The 25,391-nt window shown below is 36.2% G+C and overlaps 1 long non-coding RNA gene across 1 annotated transcript; it reads right to left on the bottom strand.

Annotated features, from left to right (window-relative positions):
* Positions 1-1,275: 1,275 nt before the first annotated feature.
* Positions 1,276-23,119, bottom strand: LOC126249564 (uncharacterized). Its single transcript, XR_007545613.1, has 3 exons — positions 22,735-23,119; positions 13,905-14,071; positions 1,276-1,374 (listed from the first exon to the last, which is right to left on the bottom strand). It is a non-coding gene; the product is annotated as an uncharacterized LOC126249564 (long non-coding RNA).
* Positions 23,120-25,391: the final 2,272 nt, after the last annotated feature.

Here is a 25,391-nt window from a genome sequence, read left to right as displayed (position 1 = left end):
TTATTGGTTCCTTCACGAGTTGTGCCTTCACTGTGCATGTTGTGAAGCAGTGCACCACATTTATTTTTTTGGGCACATATGTTGCCATTGTAATATCTTTCTGGTATTCAAACATTGAAGGCCCAATATACCTGGATTTCAGCAGCAGGAATTCTGGAGGGATTTCAGTTTTTTTTTTTTTTCCAGATTTCCTATTAAAGTGATGTGTTTCTGCAAAAGTGAGATTGACAATGGATAACTAGTACACCAACTATAAAAAGTAATATTCCAATTGGATCCATGCCGAGTTTCTGCCAGTTGATGCACAATATCATTTGGTTTATTTGACATATTGTAAGGGCCATATGCTTGTGTTCCACAATAAAACTCTACTTATGCTGTGTAGAATGTTTTGGCATTGAAAACATCAAAGAATTTCAAGCCATACTTGACTGATTTGTTTGGTGTGTACTTAACAAATGAACATCTTCCCCTAAAAGGTGCCAGCATCTCATCTATGGTTGCAAATTCTGCCAAACTATAGCTTTCCTTACAGTATGTACCAAATTTATCCAAATATGGCCATATCACTACTGATATATCTTTCTCATGCCTTTGTGTTCTTGTCACTTTATCATCAAGTCTCACACTTCTGAGGAGAAATGAGAACTGACTGTGTGACACACACACACACACACACACACACACACACACACACACACACACACACACATGGAGAATCATCATACCAATGTCATCATTACTCCAAAGTTCCTCAGCATTTGTTTTGTTTCCACCCTTCAAGCCAATCAAAATAAGAGTTCCCATAAGAGCACAAATTTCTGCCCTCAAAGTCTCCTTTACATACCTGTTTCTAGAATATTTGTTTTGTGATATCAGGTTTCTAATATGTGAGCTGGTGTATTCCACAGGTGAACCACTCATGTCCTCACTAATAACGTTGTGAATGCAGTCACTTCCTGCGTGATACTCTTAGCAGATTGCATTTCCTCTTCTTCAAGATTTATATGTTCATTTCTCTCTAAAGGACCCACTTATATTTCTGATTCATTGTTGCAATTGCTAACTTGTATTTGTTCTTCCTCCCCATCAGAATAGTCATTTAGAAGCTTTTCAATTTCTTCCTCTGACAATTCTTATTTGAAATGAGCTCAAAAATTACAAACAAAAATGAAATTTATTTGACAATGAAAGATTTTAACCCATAAAAATGATGGTATAAATAATTAATTTAAAATAATTTACTTACATTACCAGTCGTGTTGTTGACTCTGTACACCAGTCAGAGCGTGGACAAATTGCCAATGTTTCCCCATTACAAATCCAGCAACAATACAGATGACTAACAGATGTCCAACTTGAAGACACATGCAACTGCCAACAGTCCAACAATAAGTAATTAGAATTAAGGGCAAAACAATTAACTCTGGTTGACTCACTATCCAACATGATTGCTCGATGGTTAAGCAAAATTACAAAAATACACCGAATGAGCTGGTGCAGTGGGTTTGGTGTACTGGTACATCTGGAAGAACAGCAGTTCAGATTTCTACCCTATCATCCATATATAGATTTTTTGTGGTTTCCCTAAATGGCTTAAAGCAAATGCCAAGACAGTTTCTTTGAAAAGAACATGGTCTGTTCCTCTCCCTATACTTCCCCAACTGAGCTTGTGCTCCATCACTAATGACATCACTGATGGGTAATTAAGGTGATCGTCCTTCCTCAAAAACACCATAGTTTTCATTTGGATGCAGGAGGCAAGGACCTACTTGCAAAGAGTATTACCTAAAATGTCACATGCTGCTTCAACAGTTTCACTCTAGTTCTTCCAATTTCTTAAATTTGCAGTATCCCTTCAGTGATGATAGAAGTACCATATTGTATAGGTAACTGAAATTGAAATAAAAGATGTATTTTAACTTATGAAACTGAGAGCTGCAGTTTATTTCCAAGAGGCTTTGGAACTATATGTAATGCTTACTTATGTGCTCCAGCTATAGGAACATAATCTGGAACAACCAGAAATTGAACAGGTGTAGAAACTTGTAAAACTCAAGAACTAAACTGTGAACCATCACAACCATATCAAAACTGTGATTGTATGAGTTAATAGCACACCTTTTTGTACACAAATATACTGGGTCAAACAGTAGAGTGAACAATATATGGACAGTCATTAAAAATGAGAAACAGTGGTGTAAATTTGGAACTTGCAAAGCTGTTCAGTAGCTCTGGTTACGCGCAGTCAGTATCCACTGATATCAGTAAATTTTTCATTACTCTGACTGAAAAAGACAGTCATTCCAAATATTGGGTCTACAACATCAAATTTAGAAAGACAACAGATATAGGGCAAAATCATTCAGATATAAATACATATTTCCTTCCCTACTGCTTGGAACTTTCAGCAAAATGTACACTTCACTGCAGAGTGAAAATTCCATTCTGGAAACATCTCTTTGACTATTGCAAAGCTTTCTCCACTACATCATTTTTTATCAAAAGTGCCTACCCAGTACGTTACACAGGAAATTCTATGTGGAGGTTCAATGGAGAGAGGTGCAGTGAAATTGGAGCTTTGAGCTATGAGTCATGCCCAAATCACATATTAAGTGACAGCATTTCTCACGGAAGATAAGGGTTAAGTTTCAAGCTGTGATCTAAGATATAGTCCTAATCTGTCTGGAATTTTCATTAGCTTCCACTAAAGCTACAAACCTCATGAAATTATTAAAACACTCCTTATTTTCTCAGTACAACAGTGTACTGAGTATGTTAGTGAAATCATGTCAAGAATTAATCATGCATTACACTAGTTTTGTTACCTGTTGGTGAAAAATAATGTACCCCATGAAGAATTAATTAAATATTTCAGTAACATGAGTTCACTGTAAATATAAATTAATTTCTCTTCAACCATTCTTCCAAATTTGTTTGAAAAGCTTGCTTACAATACACTTCTTACTTAAACATGCACTACTGCTATCAAGAAAGAAGTTCAAAATGGTTCAAATGGCTCTGAGCACTATGGGACTCAACTGCTGAGGTCATAAGTCCCCTAGAACTTAGAACTACTTAAACCTAACTAACCTAAGGACAACACACACATCCATGCCCGAGGCAGGATTCTAACCTGCGACCGTAGCGGTCGCGCGGTTCCAGACTGTAGCCCCAGAACCGCTCGGCCACCAGCGGCCGGCAAGAAAGAAGTATGCAGATGAAGTGAAACTAGCAGAATAATCATGATGCATGTTTTGCTGTCTACTGTAGGAGAATTTATCAAAAGATCTCTCACAGAATCCAAAAAAACTGTGAGAATATGTAAAGCCTATCAGTGGCACCAAAGTTAATGTCGAGACGCCCATGGATGGGACAAGAATTGAAACTGAGGGCAGCAAAGCAATAGCAGAAATGCTGAAACTAGTTTTCAAATGTTCCTTTACTAAAGAGGATATATAAATAATGTCCCAGTTTACTTCTCACACCACTGCAAAGATGAGTGGCATAGAGATTAGTTTTATTTCAGACTGAAAGTCCTGGTAGAGTTAGGCAACCATGACAGATATAATAAAAATGACTAAAAATGCTCATTGGTTGCTAGCAAAATCTTGTTGCTGCTTTTGGAGGTTTTTTTTTTCATTTCCACATTCACAACATGTTTGGCCTGTCAGCAATTAAAATTTGGCATTACAAACTCTTCCCATAACACAAATACAAATATACACAATTGCTAGGTTCACAAATGTACAAAAATAATAAAACATCAAAGATGTCAAAATTGGCAAAAATGTACATACCATATGTGATTATATAACCTCAAGAGGCAGTTGTAAATGCTGTACATCAAGAAATGCATATGGTATATCAGGTGCAATAACTTTCCACTCCCACAGTCAGAAGCCAAATGTACCAGAGCCAGAGCTGCAGTTAACGCACGCTGTGGCTAATGGATTACACATTAGGCTAACACAACGCCAGGTGTCGGAGTTGTCAGTATCATAAGGAAATTTAATATAAGTTGTATATCCAGATTACTAACAATGACTAAAGTAAAGCTCAAAGGCATAAAAAGGTGTAAGATATTATAGCAAATATTACATATGTGAAAATTACAGCATATAAAAATAAACCCCAAATTGCAACAGAAGTCACTGCACATTTGGTGTTATAAACAGTGGCCACAAAGGGTGCACAATTTTTACTTCAAAAGGCAATTGAAGACATCAAAAATATGAAACAACCAGTCTCTTGTTCCACTGATCTGCTCATTAAGTAACTGGTCATGGAAGCGCCATCTATCTACAAAAATTTCTTGGTCTTCCAAGATATCAAAATAAACACCTCTATCCTCATAATGAAGAATCTATAAATTGTTTCCAATGTCATGAAGCTGATTTCTGCACTGACATAAATGAGCTCCTAGTGCACTACCACATGTAGAGTAACCACATTCTCTATATCACATTCTGAATTCACTCACAGTATGTCTGATGTAAGACGTCACAAGCTCCACACTTACACACTTAATCTTTTAGACAACCCCCCCTCCCCCAGATGCAATATTTATTAAAATGCTGACATGTACTATGTCAGAGGAGCTTCCCCTATTTGTTAACAGCACTGAAACATACAATCATGTTATGCATTTTAAACTCATTACTAATCTTCACAGAGGGTGGTTCAACATACATCATAGCAACATATCTAACTTCTTTGTTCTTTAGTCCGGTCCCTTTGTGAGTCTGTGACAGAATTTTTTTACCCGTTTTCCTAATATCACTTTCTCAGGATCCATTTGGATTGGCATGGAGGCTATTTTCCTATCGGTGGTCTCCTGGTAAAGTGAAAATTTTTTAACCTTTGTAACACTGAACAAGAAATACTTTCTTCTGTGATGGCAGGTGCTTAGAATTCACAGTAATAATGACATGTGGTGTTGTTGGCTTATGAAAAACCTCATATTCTAAACACTAGCCATTCCTACTTATCTGTAAATCCAAAAAGTTAAGAAAACCCTCAACTTCCAACTCCATACTGAAATTAAAATTGTGGTGTAAAGAGTTAAAAATTTCTAGTAGCCCAAGCATCTCATCCTTACTCCCATTAAAAATGATGAATATATTGTCAACATAACATTTGTAAAGTACAGTCTTATTAACTAGCTCATTCTGCCTCATGAAAAATTTGCATTCCAGACCATTTACAAAAATCTCAGACAAAATTTCAGCCATCATTTTTATGAAAAATACGTCCATTAAAGGAAAAATAATTAAATGAAAGAGAGTGGCTTACTAGGTTGACAAGTTCCTTCACCAATGATAAATCTGCTTTATTATGCAAAATAAGATATTCTGAACCACCTTTAGAGATTCTGCAACAGGGATATTGGTGCATAAATTAGTGATGTCCAAGGAAAACAAAATACAGTCATATATGAAGATAGTAACTGCTCTCGAAAGAACAGATGCCCTTGATGACCGCGCAGCTTCTCTAGAATAAATGATAATTAACTGAAACCCTCAGATACCGACAGGTGTTGTTGATATACCTCGATGGGGACAGCTGAAAATGTGTGCCCTGACCAGGATTCGAACCTGGGATCTCCTGCTTAAATGGCAGACGCTGTATCCATCTGAGCCACCGAGGAAACAGATGAACAGCGTGACGGCAAGGACTTATCCCTTGCATGCCCCCTGTGAGACCCACGTTCCCAATTGTCCACAATCTACATATGTAATGTACCTAATAGATATTTGCCCATCCGCTCATTACTCGCACACACTAAGGTGACGATTCCTGTAAGAGTTCGGGCAACCTGTGCGCATTTGCACAGACAAAGGTCAATGGTTGGGTAGCCTTTAACTATATATATGAAGACAGAAACTGTTCTCGAAAGAAGAGATACCATTGATGACCATGCAGCTTCTCTAGGATAAATGATAATTAATTGAAACACTCAGCTACCAACAGGTCATCAATGATATCTGTTCATCTATGGACTGTACTCTTAATTCTTTTGGGTCTTCAGTAGTTAGTGATGTGTGGTTGTATCTGAGGTTATATTATTTAATGGACTGAATAGATTATGCACAGTGTTTATAAATACAAGTACTCAAACATTTTCAGTCAAGATCTTCCTTCCTAGGATTTACTAGAGCTCATGCCCAAGAATACACCCTTCATGACATAGCTCATGAGGAGCACAAATGTCTTGTCACAGTAGGTATTTTTCAACACTTTCCATCCTTTACTTTGACAGACAATGTCATTTCTGCTCTTGTAAGTGGAGAGTCCCAGTAACTCAAGATAATTGCAATGTACAAGGCATGTTTTTTGAGTAAGTACAATTTTAAAATAAAAATAAAACAAGTGGTCTTTTCTTCTCAATTTTATTTTTACATGAAAGCATGTACTTTAATCTAATTTTCTACATAATTCTCACCAATGGTAAGGCACTTAGCCCATCATACAACAAGCTTTTGAGTAGCATCCTCGTAGAAATCTGCCACCTGATTAGGGAACAACTGCAGAAAGTATACTTCTTGACATGTCATATGTTGGTGGGAATTGGGTAAAAAAGTTGTTTAAACTACAGGTTTTATTGTAAAAATAAAACTGCTAAGAAAAGTCTAATGGTTTTATTTTTATTTCAAAACCGTATTTATTTAAGAAGCATGCCTCATGCAATCCACTGCTGATTTGTATCCCTTGTTATGCCAAGAAGAGTTGCTTTCCCATCTGATATGTGGTCATTTCATATTCAATATCAATAGAACAAAGTTTATTTTCATGTGTCCTTTGATGAAGGATGGTGTAAATTTGTGTTTTCAATACTTTCTGTGTGTCATAGTGTTATTGTAGCCTGCCTTTTTGCATTTCCAATGCAATAGATAGTTTTCAGCTGCTCTAAAATAACACTTTTATGTTATGCATCACTGTATATATTATGGTACCTTAATGACACCATAATTACTGAGGTCATTGTGATTGATCATTCATGAATCTTGGCTCACTTTTAAAGTAGACATGTCTGGCTTGCAATCTATGGAAGTACTCATTCTTCCTGTCAGAGTTCACTACATTATCAGAGAAGGAAGGTTGCAGCACATGAATCCTCACACAACAATCAATGCACCCTGTAACGTCACAAAATTACAAAAAGTGAGCCAGCCGTTGTGACCGAGTGGTTCTAGGCACTTCAGTCCAGAATCGCGCTGCTGCTACAGTCGCAGGTTCGAATCCTGCCTCAGGCATGGATGTGTGTGATGTCCTTAGTTTAGTTAGGTTTAAGTAGTTCTAAATCTAGGGGACTGATGACCTCAGATGTTAAGTCCCATAGTGCTTGGAGCAATCTGAACCTTTTGAACAAAAAGTGATGGGAAGATTAAGTATCATCTACAATCCATCCCAGACACACTCGTGATTACAGCACTTCTAAATGAACACTACTTGGACTTCACAATGTGAACAGATCTTCAATCATTTGAATCATCACCTGTCGCAATCACTGTCACACCCTTTTCACCATATCATCTAGGCATGTTTGCAACAGTGCTGTTGTACCACCCACTGTAGCATCACAACATCCCACTTCCTATGCTTCAAATATCTTGTAATCGGGTCATTAAACCTATTTCCAAATAGAGAAAGAATTATTATTGTTATCTTTTATGTATATAAATTCTGTAACTTGAATATAAGTGCTGACTAACCCACAACTTTATGTTTCAGTTTTGGGAGGATAGAACTGTAATAAATAAACAAGACTCATTATGATCTCAAAATCTGTGCCAAAAGTACATAATGTAGAACTTTGGCTAATTATGCACAATGGTTTGCTGAAGCCTTAAAGAATTTGCTTTCATAGATGATACTCCACATATTAAATTGTACTCTCTCACTCTCTCATTAATGAAAATTTTTAGAAACAGATGAGAAAGGTGTCCAACTGGCATTATCTGTTATTTTGGAACAGCTTCTGTATGTATAAATTATAATACTTTTTCAAAATAGTTCCATGCTGTCATATCAATGATATGCTTGTTGTTGGTTACAGTTTTATTCAAATAACATGCAACGAAGAGTTGCCTGAACATGTACAGATATCTCACACTGGAGAACAATGAGATGGAACTTTCTCAAAATTAGTTCCTCATATTACCTGACTTAATGTTTATGATATATCAGTGTTGGCAAATGAAGAGGTACAGATTGTGACATTTGCTGATGAAACTGACAAACTGACCAAGGATCAAAATTCCACAGCATAAAATGTAGCTGGAACTATAATAATCCAGATACACAAGACACAAGAAGTTCACAGCATCAACCAAAATGTTCCAAAAATAAAACTTATTCAGATTCATGCTGTAAATAATAGCCTGCAAGGTCCTGTAATTAAAATGAAAAACAAGTAAACAATGTCTTGTGATGGAATGAGAATATGGCTCAACTGGACAAAAAATCAATTCAGGATGTTGAACCTAACAAGCTATTCCCCCACATAACTCATAGATAAGTTGTCATACTTTGTATGTTTTTACTCTTTACTGTTTTACAGAATGGTGTTCTTGGCAAATGATGTAAGACCTGAAAATGTGTTATGTTTCAAAAATGAGATATGGATGTGATCTGTGGAGATAGCTATGAGAATTATTGTAGGAATATTTTCAAGGAAATCAGAATATTTACATTTATTTATCTCTCAGTTCACATACTCTATCATTATGTTTCTAGTAACAAAAATGTTTCTCATGAATTGTAGCAGTCATAATCATTATAAATGAAGCAATAATGATTTTGAAAAATGCTGCATGAGTTCCCAAAATAAACAGGAAAATATAATCTAGACATCCAAAAATAAAAGTTTTCTTCCTGGGCTCTTCTATATGTGAGTAAGATTATATTTCAATTTTCATAATAAATATTGTAGCTAGAATTAATGCACCAACAGTTAATCATAAACTAACTGTTATAATGAAATGAAGATGCTTTGACCTTTGGAGGATGCTTGTGACCATGATGTCTAAATAAACTCTAGAATTCACAGTCCTTTTAATTTAACTCAACAAGTAATGAGTTTTCACTTTACAGGGATCATCAGATGTTAAAAATGCAGTGACACAGAAGAAAAGTGGTTTATAATTTTCCATCCTCAGTATTACTGTTCTGTTTTAGATCTGATGGGGTCTATTAAGCCAAAACTGGTGAGCAATTCAAACAAGACTGTGAATTTTACAGTTTAACAATTCTATGTTGAAATAAAAATACAAATTCACCTCAATTTTGCAGTACTGAAGCATGTCAGATGTAGATATGATGTGACCAATTTAGTGCTTGATGCACACTAACAGTCACAAGTACCAGAAAATTAACAATTTACAAACAAATAGTTAAATAAATTAAAGTAAAACAATCAAAGATCACCACCCATTTTTTCCAACCACTAAATTGCTGCCACCTTGTTGCAGTCATGACGTGGAGAATCTCACTATTCTCAGCATTAGAGAGTAACAGCTGTTCTCTCTGTCCCACATCTGATTCAGCTCAGATTCCGTAATGTGACATGGGGACAACTGAAGCCCAGGAGTTTGATTTGCAAGAAGCCTGTCTGGAGTGCAGACGATCACTCTAATTTCCAGGCAGAAGCCAGATAAAGCTCTGGCTAACAGGCTCATGGCACTTCTCCAGCTTAGTTGATAAGATTTTGATTAGATTGCAGAACCTTACTGAATGATCTTGCACATGCAAAGAGACTGATTATTCTGTATTCCTGTACGTAAATGGTTGAGAGTTAGCTGTCTTCTTAAGTGAGATGGAGTAATATTGCTTAACACTGAGAGCCACTGAAAAGCCATAGGCAGAAGTGTACCAGACATAATGTGCATGGCATGTCAAAGATGATCACTTAAATGACAAATTTTAAGAATATTTCAGTTTCCATATTAAATGGGCTTGGGACCTGTTGAGTCATATGCCTGAACAGTAGTCAGCTGGTGAAGAAAGTAAATCCAGTGATGTTCTCAAAGTGTTTGCATCAGTTCCATACAAGTTCTCAAAAGCTAGCTTTCACAGTAAACTATTGTGGCTCTTCATTTCTCCAGCTGTTTTCTGAAGATGGCGGCAATACATAAGTGACCTATCCAAGGTTATGTCCATGTACTTTGTATTGATCTTGCATAGTAATACAATGTCTCTGAAGATTATCTGTGGACAGTAGTTTTCATATTTGTTACTCAGATGGAATGCTGCAATGTCTGTCTTCGGTGGGTTTGGTTTTATCTTCCAACTTCTGACATACTCATGTAATGTAAGAAAGTCCTCTGTCTATTTCTTTTGCCTCTGAGTGACCGGTCTGTTGGGTCACTAGACAGATGTAATCACCATATGTAAGTTTGCAGGACACATTTTCTGATATGGCAGTGCATTGGTGAGGCTTTCATTTTTACTCTGGTGGTTCACGTGAAAAGGTTTTCAACATGATTCTGGCCACACAATGGGAATTAACAGACACAGAATGGTAGTTGCAGCTAGACACATGGGATGTTCCATTTGGAAATCATTAGGCAATTCAGTATTATGAGATCCTGTGTCAAGAGTGTGCCAAGAATACCAAATTTCAGGCATTACCTCTCATCACGGACAACGCAGATGCCAACGGCCTACATTTAATGACTGAGAGCAGTAGCGTTTGTACGGAGTTATTTGCAGTAACAAACACGCAACACTGTGTGAAATAACCACAGAAATCAATGTGGAACATACAAAGAATGTATCCATTTGTTTTATGATCCTCCTCCGGGAATATTATAAATCCTCTCCTGCCAAACTTGAAGCACTTAGTGACCTCAGAATATCTTGTTTACTGACAGTTCTTTTGTCAGCTATAGTAGTCCAGTAAAACTTTAATGAAATTTTATTACTCTCTTCTTAGAAATGCACTGTCATTTGTTGACCCAACATTCGTATTCTTGGATAGCTTTTAGAATTTTACCAATATAATGTTCGACAGATTTCTTCACATGAAACTCAATCAAACAAAAATCTTCAACTGTTAGAACGCTATTAGCATCTGCACATAATGGTACTGATTGTGATTCAGAGTCTGTGAGATCATATGCAATTTGCATTCCATTATCATGATCACAGGAAACATGTTGCTGATCACTGCTGCTGGTGGCGTTATTGTCTTCCTCAAGAATAGTCTCCTCTCTTGTCAACTGGGCTGAAGTACCTACTAAAAATCTTCTGCACTGATAGTTTTCCCTGGTACGACATTAATATTCTTATTACTGCTCTTTCTTTCAACTAGCTCATTAACTCCTCTCATTTTCTTTAGAAAACTAATTACTGCTTCAGAGACCATGGGAATAGTAATGGGCAATTCTTCATTTTCTAGGAACTGATCAGAATCTCCATCATGCAGTCTCACAAATACCTTACTAGGGTTGTAAGAATACATAACACATTTTTCAAACTCCTGCAGCTGGATTTGCACTATCCTCTTCCTCAGTTGTGTACAATTTTTCATACAGCTCTGAAAGTAAACATGGAAACTGGTCTTTACTCAGCGACTGAGATTTCTTCTTTAAAGAGGTGTTCCAGGGATCAAATATGCTCCTCCACTGTTGTTTTAAAGGGCCATAAGAGACAAGTAACTACCATTTGCTGGGTGACAAGTGAATGATATCCCACTTTCTTGTGCTAGCTATAGAACACTTGCATTAAAGTGTCTGTTCAGATTATTGCTGATTAGGACGTTTTTCCCTGGAATAATTCTGACATTTGGATCAAATACTGTTTCAAACCAATCAGTGTAGATGACAATGTTGAACCAGCTACTCTTACTACAGTTTTATCTTGTGTTTGATGGACCACCTTCTGTCCAAGTTGACAACATCTGTTCGTCATTATATGCGACATATGCTATCAACATAGCACCTGTGTTTGAACCACAGAACATAACTTATATCAAGCTCTTAGTGCTAATACAGATTCTAACTGTATATTTGCTCACTCACATGAATATGAATTTCTTCTGGCCAGTGTCATCTGACAACTTGGTCTCATCATAATCTATATGTATACAGGGCAATTCAGTTGCCCATACTGATTTGTTTCATGTAACCCATACTACATCTGTATCATTACTTAACCTCTCATAAATGGTTCAGAAATATTGCCTTATAAAGTGTGTTTCACCATCAGAAACTATAAAATTAACACGAGATATCAAAATGGGGAGTGTGGAACTAATAAGTCTCCAGTATATAACCTAGAAACCATTTCTCAAAGCTTAAGTACTATAAACAGAATGAACTTACAGAGACATCCAATACCTGTATGACTACATCGATAATTACACAAAGAAAAATTGAATAAGAATGGCAGAAGTAAGATATGTCTTGGACCAAAAATATTGTGTAACTCATGGCCAATTGTCACTTGTAGTTTTTTACTTTACGATTCCATTTGCTAACAGTTTCCCAAACCTCTGAGAGGGAATGTATATCGATTATGGGCTATCCTGCTGTTCCTGACAGAGACATAGTGGAGGTAGCATAAAACAAATTATTTGGGGCTGCTAAACCACCCTTTATAAAACAACATGTATGTATGTGTGTATGTCCAAGATCTCCTCCCTAACACTGGAGTTTGAGTAGTATCAGCCTACTTATCAATTTGCTTTGCAGGGCAGCCAAAACGTTGGGTGGAAAAAAAAAAATTTCATGCCCCTAATATGTAGGTTGCCTGCCACTACAGGCATGTTGTGGTTATTAGTATTTCCCTGCTTTATTGACCTGTTTTCTGGAGACTACACATGTGGATGGACATGTGTGAAGGAAGATTGAGATGAATAGAGGAATGGATGAACAGAGAGTGGGGGGGTGGGGTGGAGGAGGGGGGGGGTAGGGAGAGGAGAGGCAGGACATGATGGACAGTGGGTGGAAGATGGATAGCAGAAGGCACCAGGAGGAGATGGACAGAGAGAGAGGAGGAAGGGGAGGAGGAAATTGACCGAGAGACAGGGGCAGGAGGATATGGACATAGGGAAAAGGGGAGGAGTTGATGGACACAGAGAGAGGGGGAAAAAGGTGATGGACAGAGAAAGGAGGAGGAGGAGATGGACAGAGAGAAAAGGGGAAGAGGAGGTGGACAGAGAGAGAGAGGGAGAGAGAGAGAGGAGGGATGAGGCAGAGAGAGAGAGAGAGAGGAGGAGGAGGCAGAGAGAGGGGAGGGGCACATGTACAGAGAGAGGGGGAGGATGACATGGGCAGATGCAGGGGGAAGAAGATATGGTCAGACAGAGGGGTTGAAGGGGATGGACACAGAGAGGAGGGAGAAAGAGATGAATAGACATGAAGAGTGGATAGGAGGAGATGGACAGATAGAGGCGGGAAGATGAGCTGGACAGAGAGACGGAAGGAGCAAGAGTTGGACACAGAGAGGTGGGACGAGGTGACATGTTAAATATATGTGTTGAATGTGTACTCAGCCGAAGATGTGAGGAAAAGGCTAGTTAAATAAATTGTTGGGTGAGACATCAGAACTATTATCATTTTTTAGTGTAACGTTCAAATTATCAAGGTGCTGATTTATGGTTGCAGCAGATAAAGGAGACCTATTTGTTGAGATATTCCTACTCATGTTGAGACAGTTGATATTTGTGCCTTTTAAGAAAGACCAAGGCCCAATCAGGATAGAAATGATGTCTTTTGAGACATGATAGGCCCAACTGTATGGTTCTGTAAAATTAAATTGACATTAGCCATCATCTTTAAATCTACATGTCAAATGAGAAACCTGTCAGTTAAAGTTTCTACATAACCAGCAAAGCTATTTTATTCATCAACAGAGAATACTAACAGCTGTCCAATAGAGTGAGAAAATTTATTTCTTACTGTGTGGCTGAGATCTCTTAGTGGAATGTTAAAATGTTTTCTGGCCTTTCTCAGTATCATTCTTCATTTCCTGACTGTCTTCATAGTTTCTTCGAAGTTTTCTGAAGAATGATTCTTGTATCAGTATGCATCATCTCTGTGTCCATGTTTTCTTGTAATTTTTAGCACTGAAATAAATAAATACACATATTATAAATAATGTAATATCAAAATAACAAATGTAGCTGTGTAAAACAACATCTTGGCGTAAAAAGGAATGGGATTCATTAGAAATTTGTGTTATGTGTATACTTTGAACATTGATCAATGTTATCCCATTTTATGTTTGAAAATATGACATTCATAACAATCTTCTACAGCCAAGACATAAGGAAACGTAATGCAATGTTCTTGACCAACATATGTAAAAACATAAAGGGTAAAACAGCAGTATTGATTAAGGTTAAACACATACAGCCTACTAATCTTTGTAAGTACCTTACTAAATTTATATCAGTTGTTAAATTAGTAAAAAGATGCTGTCATTTTAGTAGGTAAAATCATATGTGAAGAACACCAAAATATAGTGAAATAGCACAGAAAACATTGCCCCAAGCGAAATTTACCTTCATTAAAGTTGGAGTGAGAGGCAGTATTAAAAATCATTTTCTGAAAGATGTTCAGTCTTTTCTGTGTTCAAAGTAACCCCTGCTTATGGTGTAATGAAATGGATGATAATAAATGGAATGAAAAAGGCAAAATACACACAAACTTTAAGAAGAATATAATAGTTCCATTTCCAGAAACGGCAAGAGCTAACAAGTGTGAATACTGCTAAACCATCACTTTCATAAGAGCTGGTTGAAAAATATTTCCATGAAGTCAAAAATGTGCTGTCTTTAAATGTTGCTGCAAACCCTTCCAAAACATTTCCTCAACAAATGTAGCCTACACAACAGCAGCCATGGATTGTCAGTACAATTTGGTACTGTACTGGTAGGATTTCTAACAGCATTTAAATATAAGGCATTTCTGATTCCATCACAAGTTTTTTTTACATGAAACATACAGAAAACATTTTGCATTCAAGAGTAAACACAAAATAAAATATATCTATGTATGTATGTATACTTGTCCTGGAAAAATTGTAAAAGTAAAGAAATGAAATGAAAGAGGTGGGCTGCATTGGCCATGCTCTTCTGTAGAATAGCCAGCTTACATGGGAGCCCTTATGTTATAATGCTACCTCACAGGTAGCAAATATGATTCATGTGCCAACAAGGAGGTACAAAAAAAACAAACAATAAAATGAAATTGAGGTGGGCTTCATTTGGAAACTGTGGAATAGTGGATTAAGGTAAACTGGACAAATGCCTAAATACCAAACATGGGAGCCACTTAAATTTCAAAGGAAAAACTTTTATGTGACAAGAAATGCAAAACTGTCACAGAAAAAATGACTTGCACAAAATTCTCAATCACAGAGCAGCTTTGGCAGCACTTGACCCATGAGAAGAAGCATCAGGAACAGGAAGCCAGCACAAAAGGAGCAAAATTTTTGGTACTCACTGGCAGGAAAAAACAACATAACTAATACAGAAAGAGATTTTAAAAAAATCAATTTCTAAATATTGCATCAAAATTATTAGCTGCTGAAGTATCCAATATTTTCATAGTGATGGAGCGTGGTTTAAATGGGAGCGAATTAAACGTTTTCAGTCCAATTGGATACAAAAATGTAACATATTATTGCAGAACTGCACATAAAAGTGGGGGAGTAGTAATACACGTAAACAGCAAAGTAGGGGACTGCACTCCACAAAAGATTTCAAACTGCATAGACCTTTGCTCTGAAGCAGCAGCAGTACAAATAAAGTCCATGGAGGAAAAATGACTTTTAATATGAATATATCAATCACCTAGCTCAAGCACCAACAAGATATACAGAAATACCAAGCACATTAATAGACGAAATTCTTTCATATATGCCAACAGATAAACCAATAGTTCAGGTCGTGAATGCTGTTATTGCAGATGATAATGGATAAACAATTGAACTGGAATATGATATAAAAAGAGAGGAGAACATAGTGGCTGTATTTAGACAAACTAAACTTGAAAATTTGAATAAGCTACAAATTTTGCTAAAAGTGGTATGATGTGTACATAGAGGCCAGCGTAGAAAAGAGCTGGGAATCTCTCTGTGATGCATTAAGACACCCCATAGACATAGCCTGTCTTAAAATATGCAGAACTCTTAGTGGTAAACCAAACAAAAAATGGTACCTCATAGAAATTAAGAAAGCTATAGATGAACTGATTTAGCTCTATGAAAATTACCAGAAAGTTAAAGGACAGTATAGTCACGAGGCTTACAGGTGCAAGAAGAAAGCATACACTTGAATGATAAGAGAAGCAAATGCAAGCCACTAAAAACTTGAAATATAAAATTCTCCTAACATCTCTATAACAGTCTGTAATTATATGAATGAGAACAGAAGAGACTCACATATCTTAAGAGATACAAATATAATTATGACAAGTGACAGGAAAGAAATGACAGATCCAGAACAAGTGTGTGATATTTTCAATTAGCTTTGTATTGTTGTAGCAGAGAAACTTCTAAAATAGTAACAAAGAACATGGAAAGTCTCAAAAGAGTGGCTGAGAGTTTATAGCTCCGGCCTACAGATGAAATGGAAGTTTCAATAATAACTGGCACTCTACAAAACAAAACTACAAATACAGGGGTTATGGATGGTGTATCACCAAAAATGGTAAAACTCTCTGCAAGTTACCTTGCAAAGCCTTTGACATTCCTGATAAATTTAGTAATAAAAAAAGGAGTGTTCTCAAATTGTTTAAAAAGGAACAAGGTAGTGTCAGTATTTCAATGGAGGAGGAAAAAAGGGATCCAGGAAACTATAGACCCATAATAATCACAACTGTTTTGTCTAAAATAGTAGATGGAGTGATTAAAGACAGAGTTATAAACTTCACAGAAAAGCAGACCATTGGTTTAGGAATGGGAGATCCACTAAGATTGGAGTGGTGAACTTCATAACACACACCATTGAGGTCCTGGATCATAAAAAGGAAAGTGTCTAGAATATATCTAGATCTTTCAAAAGTTTTTGATTGTGTCTATCATAAAAGTCTTCTAGAAAACCTTGACTGCTATGACATAAGAGGAAAACTCAGCAGATATTATAAACATATTTGTTGAAAACAGACAATGAAGTGTTGAAATAAAACATGAATCCAGAAATACAGAGAAAAATGTCTACTCTGATTTTCTGCAAATAAAATATGGAGTAGCTCAGGGCTCTGTACTAGGAGCTCTACTATTTATCTTGTATACACGGTGAGTCAGGAGGAAAGGTACATGCTTTGAGATGCGATAGTATTAGTGATTCTGAACAAAAAATTTCATACGGACGTATGCCCTATTGTGAATGGTTTCCAAGATAGAACACGTTTAATATCATTTTTGTAGATTTTTATGTAATAACTCAAAAACCACATAGTCCAACAAAAATGCATCTCAGTACACAGTTAAAGCAAATTACATTTGCAACAAAAAAAGGTCCTATTTATTTTTTGACTAGGACTAACAGTCTGCATGAAGATATCGCAAGAATATTGGAAATCTCACATGATATGTGTGTGCCATAGCTTAAGTACTTTTTGTGGGCCAGTTTGAAGTAGTTAACCAACTTGATAGACCACAAGCATCCCATATCAAAATGTTTGTCTCAACTTCCTCTAAACTACTGTGGTATGTAGTAAACAATGACAATGAATAATACAGAAAAAAATAGAAATGTACATTAAAAGTTTTCTATCTTGGAAACCATTCGAAATAGAGCACATGTCCACTTGAAGTTTTTTGTTCAGAATCACTAATGCTATCACCTGTCAAAACACGTGCCTTTCCTCCTGACTCAGCCTGTATACACTGAGGTGATAGAAGTCAAGGGATAGCAATATGCACATATACAGATGGCAGTAGTATTACGTATACGAGGTATAAAAGGGCAGTGCATTAATGGAGCTGTCATTTGTACTTAAGTGATTCCTGTGAAAAGGTTTCCTGTGTGATTCTGGTTGCACGATGGGAATTAACAGACACTGAACACAGAATGGTAGTTAGAGCTAAGTGCGTAGGACATTCCATTTTACAAATTATTAGGGAATTCAATATGCCGAGATCCACAGTGTCAAGAGTGCGCCAAGAATATCAAATTACAAGTATTACATCTCATCACAGACTACACAGTGGCTGACAGTCTTCACTTAACGACCAAGAGTAGTGTTTGCATAGAGTTATCAGTGCGAACAGACAAGCAACACTAAATGAAATAACTGCAGAAATTAATGGGAGATGTGCGACAAATGTAGAAGTGACATGGAAACCACAGTGATAAGATATGTTCAAAATAAGTACAAATATATTCATGGTGAAAAAAATGTGCTACATGGTAGACACAGAAACCTTGCTAAAAATGTACTATGGACTTGCCTTCCCATTAATCCTATACTGTATACCAATATTGTGAGGAGCAGCAGATGTATACATTCAGAGAATTTTGAAACTTCAAAAGAAAGCCACCAGATGCATAGCAAAACTAACATCACAGGAATCCTGTGAAAATAAATTCAAAGAATTTAAGATATTAACTGTGCCAATTTTGTACATATATGACATAATACTTCTTTTAATGGTAAATTGTACAGCATCTCTAAACAAAGATTTTCATGAACACAGCCACAAGAAATAGAGAAAATTCCCAACACTCCAGCAAAAGGTTGAAAATGACAATTAGGGACCTTACAAATACAGGAAGCTTATTTTATAACAGACTGCCACTTAGCATAAAGAGCATGAAGGAACTGAGCACCTTCAAAAGAAAAATGAAGGAACATCTCATCTCTGGATGCTGATATAAGGTGAAGCAGGACTTGCTGGCAAATCCATAGGACAAATGTGAAATGCAGTTGGAAATGGAGAAAAACACTTCCTTTCTCAGGTGGAATCAAATTTACTAAAAGAAAGAAATGAAAACAAAGAACACTGCTAAAAATACAAAAGAGAACATAGGCTGATTTGACAGTTGTCATGGGGTACCTCCTAATATCATGTCGGACCTCCTTTTGCCCAGTTTAGAGCAGCAGCCTGATGTGTCATGGACTCAACATGTTATTGGAAGTCCCCTGTAGAAATAGAAATACTGAGCCATTCTGTCTCTACTGCTGTATATAATTGCTAAAGTGCTGCCTATGCAGGATTTTGTGTATGAATTGATCTCTTGATTCTATCCCCTAAATGTTCGATGCGAGTCATGTCAGATGATCTGAGTGCCTGTCCAGAATGTTCTTCAAACCAATTGCAAACAACTGTGGCCTGGTGACATAGTACATTGTCATCCATAAAAATTCCATCATTGATTGGGAACATTAAGTCCATGAATGGCTGCAAATGGTCTCTAAGTAGCTGAACATAACCACTTCCAGTCAATGATCCGTTCACTCAGACCAAAGAACCCAGTCCATTCTATGTAAACACAGCCCACACCATTATGGAGTCAACACCAGTTTGAACAGTGCCTTGTTGACGTGTTGGGTCCAGGGCTTCGGGGGGGTCTGTGTAACACTCAAACCCTACCATCAGCTCTTACTAACTGAAATAAGAACTCATTTGACCAGGTGTCAATTTCACTCATCTAGGGACCACCCAAAATGGTCACAAGGCCAGGAGAGACATTGCAGGCAATGTCGTGCTATTATCAAAGGCACTCGAGCTGGTCGCCTGCTGCCATAGTCCATTAATGCCAAATTTTGTGCCACTGTCCTACTGGTTACGTTTGTCATACATCCCACTTTGATTTCTGTGGTTATTGCATGCAATCTATGCAAATGCCACTGCTCTCAGTCAAGTGTGTGTTGTCTGTGGTGAGAGGTAATACCTGAAATTTGGTATTCCTGGCACACTGTCAACACTGTGGACCTGTGAATATTGAATTCCCTAATGATTTACAAAATGGAATGCCCTATGTGTCTAGCTCCAACTACCATACCATGTTCAAAGTCTGTTAATTCCTGTCTTGTGACCATGATCATGTTGGAAACCTTTTCACACAAATCACCCTAGTACAAATGACAGCTCCGCCAATGCCTTGTGTATGTGATACAACTGCCATCTGTATATGTGCCTACCGCTACCCCATCATTTTTGGACCGATGACCTAGCAGTTTGGTCCCTTGCCCCCTCTTTTAAAGCAACCAACCATCACTTTTGTCACAACTCTGTATATACTAAGTTTATTTGGTGGAAATATGATTTAAATGAGTTTTCACCAAGTATAAATGTCTAAATTTTCTGCAGTGTGGATAAGCAAACATTATCTAAAAAAACTAGTTTTCAGTTTATATCCATGTATTTTAGGATTTTCAGCAGTATGGCAAAAACAAATAACTTATTATTTAATTTTCTTTTGTATCCAAAACTGTTGCATAAATTAATGCTTGTTATTAGCAGTATTATTACTGATCATCTGTCAACATTACAAAAAAAAATCTTATTATGTATCAGTGACAAATTTCAAAGGAATGTGTTTATTCTGTATAAAAATGGCTACATGATGTGTCTAATACCAGTGTGAAACATGATCTATTGAGAAAAAATAGACTATAACTATAGCTTGCTTAATGTGACATTCCTTGGAATATTAAAGCTCTTGAGTCACTACTATCCTGTTCTTGCAAAACACATATGCAAGGTCAGAGATGAACACAAAACTGGAAGGCATTTACAAGTTCATTAGCTGCCAGGATGGTACTCGGAATAAATTTATTTCTTATTGTGCCATATCGACAGGAGTGGCATCTTGGAATAGAAAGAAAATTAGAAGTATTACTCAATTACTGTTGATGCAACTCCAGATTCAAATCATGATGAACAGTCAACATTCATCTTTGGAATTTTTAGATTGTAATCAGGATACAGGAGTTGCTATTGCACATTTAATTCGATCAATATCTGTGAAACTCTCAGTTCCTAACAATATATGCCATGGACAAGGTTATGATAACAGAAGTAATATGAAATGGCATTATAAAGGAGCCTTAACACATTTTGTTCATTGGAATCCTCTTGCAAAATTCTCTCTTTGTGCCTGTCATAGCCTTATGTGGTGTCCATGCAGCTACGAGTTGTCATGGAGCAGATACTTTTTCTCTGAGTTATTGAACTTCTTTACAACCTGTTCAGTTGTAGTTCATAATGATGGTAAATTCCAAAACAATGTGTTAATTTAAGTAAGTACATAAAACTGCAACCTGTCACTTTTTTGAAATAGTTATTCATTCATTCTATGAACAGGTTTTTGAACCTTTTAAGGCTCATCTTCAGATGGTTTTCCACAAGTTACATAATTATTTCAAGCACATTGCTGGGTGCTGACTTGCAACAATATGGGCTGCTCATACCAAAAACACTCGAAAACCAGTTCATGGAAAGAATAAATAACTATTTCAAAAAAGTGACTGGTTACAGTTTTATATATTTACAATGAATAAACAGTCACAGGTTCTAAAACATCCATAATGAATAAGCTTAATTAGTGGGTTGGTAGTTCTTTATATTCCATGTCTGATATTCATTGGAGAGCTCAGTAAGACCAACTGCAGCTCACATGGATAAGACTGACATTGTAGTTGAAACTCTTAGTAAGGTAAATTTGTCAGCTGAAACACTTTCTGTGGTATGGGTTTTTTGGATTATGGGAGCTCTTTCAAATGTTCTGTTATGGAATCATTGGTACCAGTTGACTACAGCATCAAATCACCACAAATTCAAAATAGTACCATCAGTACTGAGGTAAGACATTTTGAGAACTTATTAAATAACTTAAAATATCTTCATGAAAATTGGGGCACCACTGCATCTAAAGTTGTTGCCAGTGCAATTAATGCTAATCCTGCAATACCAGAGGTATGCACTAACAGGAGAAAATCATTTCATGATGAAACTGTGTGTGAAAGAAGTGATAAACGTAAATTCAGAAGATTTATTCATGATAAATGTTTTTATGTCATCATTGACAATCTACTATCTAGCTTGAAAACTTCATGTGAAACAGTGAAGGTTAGAGATGAAATATTTGGGTTTTTACGAAAATAGTCCAAGACGACTAATGAACAGGTCAATGAGACATGCAAGCTATTTATCAATGTATACCATACCATAATCATCTCACAACAGATTTAGAAGAAGAAATTAAATACCTGAAAACTATTCATACTTCAGACTTTGAATACATGGCTTGAATAAAATGAACAAGTTTAAAATTTCAAGCTTTCTCCGAAATATGTGAGTAGCTATGTGCGTCTTTTACACTCTTCTATGGCCGTACCCAAGGCAGAAAGCTCTCTGGCTTGTCTTAAAAAGTGGCTTAGATCAACTATGCATCAACAACATCTCACAGATTTGGGGACCCTGGCAGATGAATATAATTTGGCAAGGCAACTAGACGTTGATGCTGAGATTCAAACATTTGCTGAAAGAAAGGCTCACAAAGCTCCGTTGACCGTATTATATGCAAACTGGTTACAGTACACTACCAGCTGCATGACTCATTGCAGTTTACATGTGAGTGTGCTGACATCTGTTTACTAAAATGTTTGAGCATGCCAGGGAACGAGCAGGGACAGGATATTCCATATCACAGTGTTCCTGACACCAGACATTCATCAATGTAGAAAATAGTATAATACTTAGCCTTTAGTTTCAAGGTAAAGAGAAAGTAAATTCAAACAATCTAAGAAATAAAATTAAATGGAGTGTACATACATTTTACAATAATTTATTATTGATTGTCATCTGAAGTCAAACTTTTAAGTTCCTGGATAGTATCACTTTTCTCCCTTGACATGCAGGTCTCAGTCATGCAATAATCCAGTTCCATAGCTGTGGTGGTCTTGCGTTCCTGCTAACTGTGTTCATCACTCCTTTTAAAACCAATATTTATTACTGTATTTTCAGACATATATTCCATAAAAGCATCACAGCACTAGTATTCTATCTTGATGCACTCATATTTAACCTTTGCACACTAATTCATGATTCATCTGATTGGTGCGTTCTTTCAAATTTGCAGTGGGAAACTGGAGACATGGTCATCGCTATTTTTTGTTTCACCACATTCCAAATGATTTTGATTGTATAGAACATTATACAAGGTGTATCATAATAACTATTTCTAGTTTCTTGAAATAATAGAGGACATGAAATTAAACATTTTTCTTAATGAAGCAATGTCCAGTAATGCATTGTTTTGAAATTTTCTGAGATGAAGGAAATTGTATATTGTAATAAAAGTGCTGGAAAGGACTTCATTGCAAAATGAGTGTGAAATTTAGAGCATGATCTTAGCAATGACACTGTAACACCATTATAAATATGGGTTACAGCAATCATGATGCTCAGCTCCTGTGTATTGAATTAAACATTGACAATAATCAAGAACCAAAAACTAAAATAACTGAACAGACAGAGTTCAGTGATGACAAATCATAGTGTTTAATGTTATGCTGTCAAAGGAAACATGGGAGGACGTCTTCAGTAAAACTAAAGTAAATAGCATATTTGGCAGTTTCCACATTGTATATCAACATTATTTTCATATCACATCTCCAATGACTAATGCTATTTTGTCTAAAACTGACATGGTGAGACTGTGGCTGTGTACAGTTAATGTAGGTTAATTCTTACAAAGAAGAAGACAGCAACCAGCCACTATTAATACTACTATTTATTAGGCCAGTTCGAAACTGGTAACGGTGCTATTTACCTAAATAAATAGCAGTATTAATAGTGGCTGGTTGCTGTCTTCTTCTTTGCAAGAATTAACCTACAGTAAGACTACTCCAGAATTTAGAAATTATGTGAAAAAATATAACCAAATATTCAACAAGGTAATAAAAGAAGGCAAATGATGAAATAATGATAACTACATTTCAAGTGCAAAAAATAAAACGAAAGCTGTCTGGAAGGCGGTTAGAGCAGAAACTGGCACAGAACAGTCATCATCAAAGAATATCTTTCTGAACATTGAAAAAATAGACTCTCAGATCGAAAAGAAGTAGCTGATAAGTTTAATGTGTATCTTACTAATACAGCAAATCAGCGAATCTGAAATCAGTATGAAGACAGATATATGTGCCTTCCAAATTATTTAAATGGAGGTCCTTCAGCAGTTCTTTTTAAAACACTGGAGGACTGGTATTTTCCCAGATCTCTCAAAAGCATCTGACATAATAAACAATGACTTTCTTGTTCTCAAATTAACTAAAAAATGTTTCAGATGAGTCCTAAGCCAGTGCGTAAGATCTTACCTATAATAGAGGCAGCAAATGGAGAAAAGAGCAGTCAGGGCTGTCTGCAACCTAAAGAAACTTGGAACATGTAGACTCTACTTTATGTAGCTGAAAATAATGAGCCTGCCAAGCCTTTACATACATCAGTGTATCCGTTTTGCAAATGAGTATCTTTTAAACAGTGCTAGCCATCTATGACTGACAAAATAAGCATATTCATACCCACAACATAAGAAACATCAGTAATATACACATGTCTCAGTGTAGAACAGTATTGTATCAAGAATGCGTTTCACACATAAAAGTTAAACTATTCAACAGTCTATCTAGTGAATGAAAACTCCAATGTTGTAAGAATATGTTTAAATATAACCTTAAGTCATTTCTAATAGAACAGTGTTTTTTCTCAGTAAAAGACTAAATCTAAATTATGAATAATAGCATTGTAAATTTAATCTGTAGTTATGGATAAATTCATATTGTGTTGTGTTTTGTTATTTGTAAGTTATGATTGTTATTTGTAAACTGAATTTTGTCTTTTTTTCTCTCTCTCTTCTTCTTTCTCAAATTTGAATTAGGCCTATCTTGAAATTAAACTGTTTATAGCACATGTGTGTGATTTCATTTCATTTAGTTGGTCCATTTTGATTTAATAGAGGACAGTTAAAATTTGAGAAATAAGAAGGGAGGGAGAGAGAGAGAGAGAGAGAGAGAGAGAGAGAGAGAGAAAATAATAGCCTACAAAATTCAGTTTGCAAATAACAATCACAAGATAAAATACCAAAAACCAAACCAATATGAATTTAGCCATAATCACAGATTAAATTTACAAGGCTGTTTTTTATAATTTACATTTAGTCTTTTACTGAGTACAAATACTGTTCGATCAGAAATGACTTAAGGTTATAATTAAACGTATTTCCACGAAATTATTATAATGAAAAGTAACGAAAGTTGCAAATAAATTTATAGATGTTATTTAAATTTCTAGCTAACAGCAATCTACTCTGATTCTCATTGATAATATGTGTGAAAATCAGATACGTAAATGCAAAAAATGTACTCTGAAAAAAATTACGTACTGGAGGCAGGATATTTAACTTTTAGTATCAGCTCTGTAATTAGGAAGCC

Source organism: Schistocerca nitens, chromosome 3, assembly GCF_023898315.1.
Source record: "Schistocerca nitens isolate TAMUIC-IGC-003100 chromosome 3, iqSchNite1.1, whole genome shotgun sequence".
NCBI classification, from domain to species: Eukaryota; Metazoa; Arthropoda; class Insecta; order Orthoptera; family Acrididae; genus Schistocerca; species Schistocerca nitens.
This window is presented reverse-complemented; position numbering and strand designations above follow the sequence as displayed.